The sequence below is a fragment of the Chenopodium quinoa genome, unplaced genomic scaffold (assembly GCF_001683475.1).
Source record: "Chenopodium quinoa cultivar QQ74 unplaced genomic scaffold, ASM168347v1, whole genome shotgun sequence".
Classification (NCBI taxonomy): Eukaryota; Viridiplantae; Streptophyta; class Magnoliopsida; order Caryophyllales; family Amaranthaceae; genus Chenopodium; species Chenopodium quinoa.
The window spans coordinates 1618149-1625745 of NW_018743373.1; positions in this window are offsets into that span (position 1 = coordinate 1618149).

Sequence of the window (7597 nt, forward strand, 5' to 3'; positions counted from 1 at the left end):
TGAAGGGGAGAATGGAGGATAACTCAAGTGGTTAGAGCTTCCTTCTCAACTTTAAGAGATCCTGGGATCGATTCTCACCCACGTCCTTGTGACTCTCTAAACACCAAAAAAAGGGTAAAGGGGATAAATCTATCTCTATACTTAGTATTTAAAAGACAAATTTGTCAAAAAAAAAAACCTTTTAAATGCATCATTTTGCCAAAAAAAAACCTTTTAAATTTATCGTTAAAAAAACCCGAAGTTAAAAATTTTTTGTTCAAAGAAACCTAGTATCACTAATTAACTCAATTAACCTCTAATCTCTTTTAATTATTCTCTAACACTCACTTAACTATTTAATAATTAAATTAATTTATAAATTAAAAAAAATAACAACCACCACCACCACTCTATCCACCAACCCAGCCACCTTCTTTTCTATCCCTTTCCCCTGGTAGCCACTCCCACCACTGGTGACCCAACTCCACCGCCACTGACACCTTTCCCTCTTATAACCACCTTAGTCATGAAAACCACCTCCAAACGACCAGACCCCCACCTACAACCGACCCTCTCTAAAACCCCATCCCTGACAACCTTCCTACCCACCACCTCAGCCGCAGAAACCACCCCAGCCACACCCACTCGGCCGGAAGTCTCGAAATACTACCGCCCACAGACATTTATCTCGACTCCCGGACGGACTGCATTTTCGTCCTCCCTCTTTTACTTCACTTTTTCCCTCTTCTTCAATCACCATCAACATTCAACCATTTACAATTATTCAATTTTGAAAAAGATAAAATGAGTGAAGAAACTAAGTAAGCAATGACGCTTGAAAATATGGCGCCGAAGATCAAAAATCGCCATAGATGGGTCGATTTGCTTAATTTGTGGAATTTGTTGTTGATTTGCTTTATTTTATTTTATTTTTATTTTTTTTATTTTTTGGGCTTTAGGTTTTGATAATCTTAAGTCGGTTTGTCGGGTTTAGGGTTTTGAAAGGGGGTTGGCCGGACGTGTAGGTAGGTCACCGGAGGTGGAGGGTTTAAGGCGGCGGCTAAGTTGGGGGAGGGGGCTCCTGCTAGGGGAAGGGGAAAGGGAGGAGGGTGGCCGATGGTTAGAGTGGTGGTGGTGTTTTTATTTTTATTTTTTTAATTTATATATTAAATATTTAAGTGAGAGTTAGAGAGTAATTAAAAGAGATTAGAGATTAATTAAGTTAATTAGTGATACTAGGTTTCTTTGAACAAAAAAATTGTAACTTCGGTTTTTTTAACGATAAAGCTTTTAAAAGGTTTTTTTTTCCGCAAATGATGCATTCAAAAGGTTTTTTTTTTTAAACAAATTGGCCTATTTAAAAACACAAACCACAAATTTTTCACATGACACATGTCATCACAAGTTACTCATTACCCCATATGCCACATGTCACATCCCTTAATGTTTGTGTTTAAGTCTTTATGCATTATATAACTTGTACTTGCAAAATCAAGTAAGAATATGAAGTGCTTCATTTCCACCATGATTAGTACATATTACATAAACATATGAATTATAATAAAAATTGTCTTTTCATCTCCTAGATTTATTTCATATTTCACAATCTTCGGGCATGTTCTCATTGACTGAATTGAGCTGAACTGAACTGAACTTATTAGAGCTGAACTGAACTGAAAATAATCGTATCAGAACAAGCTTTTCATGCATATACGGTATACCTAACCAAATTCCTTCGTCTTCTTTCACAGTTCTACTTTGACTTTTTTTTTCTTTTAATTTTTAGTAATGGAACAATTACCTTGTATATTATATCAAAACAAAAATTTCAACTCTTGAAAAACATACCTATATATGAAAATAATTAACCTAAAAAACAACCAGTGTATCTAACGGGCCAAAAGACTAGTTATATATATGCGGAATACATGATACTATATCAACAAATTTCTATACATGCTATTTCTATCATACATGTCATAATTGGAAATTCTTAAAACTACTTGTAAATTCATAATAATGTATCTAGAAATTAAACTTTTATCATTAATTATGATGGGCCGATGGCAAGCCATACAACATAAACTCATAAAGTACATGCCATTAAAAAGTAAGGAGCCATAATGCCTTCAGGTGGAATTAATTTGGGCTAAGAAGAAGATGCTACACTACTCTTTATATTCATCAAAATTTTACGATCATATTAATCTACTATGAAATTCAGAGACATGATTTGCCACACACTTGAAACCATTGCACGTCAAATGATTTATCAAATTACACTTGAAACCATTGCACGTCAAATGATTTATCAAATTTGATATCTTTGCGTATCAAGAAAACATTATGTTACGATTATACAAAAAAAACAGAGAAAATAATGATTAGGGTCTGTTCATATTTACTTAATTTCAGTGCAGTTCAGTTCAATTCAGTTCAGCTCCAATCAATTCAGTTCAGTTCAGGCGTTCAACATCTAATTTCCCCCTCTCATAAAATATTCACTTCAGTTCAGCTCCAATCAGTTCAGTTCAGTTTAGCTCAGCTCCAATCAGTTCACTTCAATTTAGTTTAGTTCAGCTCAGTTCAGTAAATGTGAACGTGCCTTGATTTTAACCAAAGTTTTTATTGAATACAATGCAAAAAACACGATTTACAAATACTTTTGACACAACTTTGGATAGGAGACGTAATAAAAATAAGAGAAATCTACGTATAGTAAAACAAGTTAGATCGAGCTAAGTATACATTCAAAAAATGTGATACCAAAAAAAAACAAAAAAAAAAAAAAATCAAAGAACATGAATAATAAAAGTGGAAACAAGTGAAATATGTCGAATATTAAAGATTACTAAGCTAGCTAGTAGAATGCACCACCATTCTTAGGGATAGTCTTTAAAACATTAGTAGTTTTTCTTTGAAACTGCAATAGCCTAGTAGCCGCCGCCATGACCTCAATGTACTTGACCTGGAAGTATATCATGAAACAAAATCAGCTCAACTCAGACATCAAAAGAGGCTGAATAAGTGCTATTGACCTATTTTGTACACAACAATTAGTGCAACAAATAATGTGTCCGTTGTCAATTATCTTATTCGCGAATAGAAATTTAATGATCGATGCTGAAGTTTTAATGGCCTAACAATGCACGTTAATTACCAATTCACGTAAATGTTCATCATATACTACCTCTGTTAAATGTTATGTGCAACGATTTGACATAAAGGCATAAAGCAGAGAGTGAAAATGTCTAATCGTTGCACATAACCTGTAACAGAGGGAGTATGAAATTGTTAAATGTAGATCCTAACCCTACAAAGTCAAAGCTATCGCGTCCTTCAATTTAAGTTATATTATTATTTAGGCTTATCCAACAATGGCTTATCATACATCATTTACGGACTAGATGATTTGCATAGTTGCATCTACAATATCAAAGCATCAGCAACAAATATCGCCAATTTTTTAACAAAAGCATTATTGTTTTTTTGTATACATTGTTAACGGATCAACTTAACCAAAAGCTTAAACTGATGATTAACACCCATGAATATTATTTATACTCTATCACGCCTCCTTACATGAGAGCCCTTTGGGCTTGCAATGTGAATGCAACATATAATCTTAAATCCCATATCAAAGGTGATCAAATTGAAGGGAGCAAGGTAACCAGGACAAAAGAATGTAATGGAAATTTGGAAATGATGACAACTTTTACAAACATATAAGGAAAAACATTATTCAATTTGTATGATCTTATGCTTGGGTGAAAAATAGAAATTTTCTAGACACTAGACAGTAGCCTTTTCTCAGTAGGAAATTTGTCCTAGTATGATGTAAGAGATCGTAGTTGCAACTTTATGGACTACTCTAAATAATACAAGTAATAATGTATTACAAATAAACCCGAAATTGGCATTGTTTGGTCTTGTAAGGCATCAATATTACAACGTAAAACCATTATTGCTAAGGCAGAAATACCGTCGTAGATTAGGCAATAGATAGATGCAACCGCGCTTTGTCTCTATGTTTTGTGCCTATAAAAACAAGAAATTAAGCATGAACTCTACCCTCGACAATTGAAGCATAAATGTTAAAGGACCAATTCAACACAATGCAGACCGGGAAGGAAAGCCACTTGTTGTATCTTACACAAGGCCTATTATTGTGAGACGAAAGATATTCACACACGTCGTTACCCTTATACTACAATGGCTAAAATTATACTACGTATTTATCTATAACAAAGTTTAAGTACATTAAAAAGAAATTAAACAACTTGAATTGTAAACATCTGAAACCATAAACATTAAAAAGAAATTAAACAACTTGAATTGTAAACATCTGAAAACATAAATAGTAAACCACAATTAAGCTAGTGTTGTTCATGAGTATCTTCTTGATCTTCTTTTCTTTGACCTGTCAAAATGCACAATCAAGAAGAATATGATATATGATTATGTGTTTAGTATTCATGAAATGATAGTAACTATATACAGAGCAGTTAAATTGAGTAGACTAATTAATGATTTAATCAAAGTCATAGTTTTTAATATTCATGAAATGATGGAAATTACAGTTATTTGACAAAATTCAGAAGTCTAATTATGCTCAATTATCAAGCAAGGGATGCAACGTATCCATAAAGAAGTGTACCAATGTGGTCTAGAGTCTAGACCTAAGCTAGCTTATTGATGACAAAGACCGAGAACTGGTGTATGATAGGGCACAAGTTCAAATGCCCTCTTCCAAGCTTATTGATGACAAAGACTGAGAATTGGTGTGCGATAGGGCACATGTTTGAATCTCCCCTCTCCCATTTGTAATTTGTAATGCCGTACAACTTTGATGTTAATTATCAAAAGATATCAACTCATTCAATTTTTGAGATTCACCCAATTAGCTTAGGCTTTGTGAAGTGTAAGGTGCTAATCCACCTTCAATTTATTTATTTATTTATTTATTATTATTATTATTATTATTTTGTAGGATCCACCCTCTAGTAAAGCTAATAATGAATAGTAAGTAAAACAGTAAGCCAACCATAAATGATACTTCCTAAATCAAACTTTTAATTAGTAAAAGATAGTTAAGTTAGCAGTCTTATTAGCACAACCTTTCACTTATATTAGGTCTCTAATCAACTTTATTATTGAACAACCATGAAGTAACTCCACCATAACAACCAACAAGATTTGATCTGTGGACCTCAATTTAAAGAAAATTTGTCTAATTGCCCATCTTATCCATCGTTTTAAATACTTGTTCATAGAATCATAGGATAGGTATATTGAGTTTCTATAAGATATTTTCTAGTATTAAAAATAAAAAATCATAGAATAATAGCCGGGATAATAGTCATATTAAAGCTGTTGATTTATTTACGAAAATACCATGTGAAAAACAAAGTGTCTCATTATGAGAAAGTGGAGCATCCCTTTTATCCTACTTTATCCGAATTTATCTTATATCTACTTACATTTTTCAATTTTTTTCTTGAATTAGATAGAAAAAGTAGTGTAAAGAAATTTTATATGTTCTGATTTTTCAAAGAATATTCTTTGGACAGAGTAAACACTCTTTTATGGAACGAGACAAAACTATTGTGATACTCTCATTAGCAAGAATAGCTTAGGACGGAAAGCTAATCACAAATCTTTTTTGAATAAATATATACATTGATGTTTATTTGGGTGAGAGTAACGTCATGCATGGTCCCTCATCATGGTCATCAATGTTATGCATATGAATATGTACTGTGATAAGCTCAAAGGGATGAATTAAACCAAAAAAGAAATTGATGCCATTTTAAAGGGATCAATTAGTAAAATGGGGAGTAATTGACAAATGGGAAGTGTAAGAGGAAGATCAAAGGACAAGAGTTTAGAGGAATGACTTCAACAGTTTGATGTGAGAATTGATCTGAACTTCAAGCCATTGAGTGAGTTCAATAAGCTAGATACAACTATACAACTAGTTTTTAGCTTGTGCGATGCCTTAGGAGCTCAAGTTAATGTACTCCCTCCGTGTTTAAATAAGTGCTACATTTTGACCAAACATGCATGTCAAGACACAATTTTAACCATTAATTTATCTAATTATATATTAGTAAAATTATAGGAAAAGTGATATTATGAAAGTATATATACATTATATTGAATCCAACAATGTATTATACAATAACATTTTTTTTTTATATATTAATCAATTAAGTCAAAACCATTATGTGAATAGTGAAAAAGTCAGTCTGTAACAATTACTAAAACACGGAGGGAATATGTATTTTGAAAATAAAAATCTACAATAAACTAGGTGAAATATAAATATGGAAAAGTAGAGATTGGTATTTTTATAAAGAATCATAAAATTTATTGAAAACAAGAGTATTGAACATCTACATTATTATTCATTATTTTGAAAATTATATTTAAAATTTCCTCCGTTAAACAGATACGTTAACAATTACCATTTTAAAAGGTTAAACAAATATTGCAACATTTTCCTACTTGCATATATTTATTCTCTTTCTCTTTTCTTATCACTAAATCCCTATTTTTATTCATCACTATATCTCTTGAAATTCGTGTCTCAAACCCCCCCCCCCATGTTGCAATAAAGGAATGGAGAAGGTATTAGTTTATTTAGCTCTTCAGTTATTATTAGAAATTCCAATAAAATAGACATATTTCATGAAACAAAATTATCTTAAAATAAATTTGCAATACATTTTCGGTTCACATGTTTCAAATAGTTATAGCCTATGTGTTTGAGTAAGGGCCTGTTCAATTCAGCTTAATTTCAGTTCAGTTCAGTTCAGCTCTAATCAGTTCAGTTCAGCTCGGTTCCTAATTTCCTTCTCTCATAAAATATTCATTTCAGCTCTATTTAGTACAGTTCAGCTCCAATTAGTTCAGTTAAGTTCAACTCAATTCAGTAAATACGAACATGCCCTAAATCAATTAAAGACATAAGATTAATTTTGTTATCTTGTTAAATTATGCATGAGCTAAAAATTAAATGTTAACTATTTATGAAGACGATTAACTCTTTTTTACATAACCATTTATGAACACGATTAACTCTTTTTTATAAGATGTGTTGGAGTGGTGGTAGATGTTTAATTTAACATTAATGAACATGAGGTCATGACGAGAGTTTAAATATAAACACTTACAAATTTTAATTTTCTATGCAGGTGTAACAATAGTAAGTATAATATGACATGCATGGCACCACATCTTCTATCAAGAAACATCGATATAATACGTGGCAAAGCAAATAGCGTTGCCATTGATATAAGCTTGGGTGCACTCTATGCAATTAGGTTAAAACTAACTGTTGATTTAAATTTCAAATCTATCATACAATGTATTAATATACTACCTCCGTTAATTGTTATCTGCAACTTTGGGGTATTATTTGAGAGATATAAAATATTCCAAAGTTGTAAATAACAATTAACGGAGGTAGTATACTAAAACTGCATTTTCGAGCAAGTTTATTATGTGCCACGTCATACTCTCTTTGTTCAACAAACTCTTACAATTCAACTGATTTATATTACATATATACATGGTATAAAAAAACTTAGATTTTAATATACTTTAGTCCACTAAT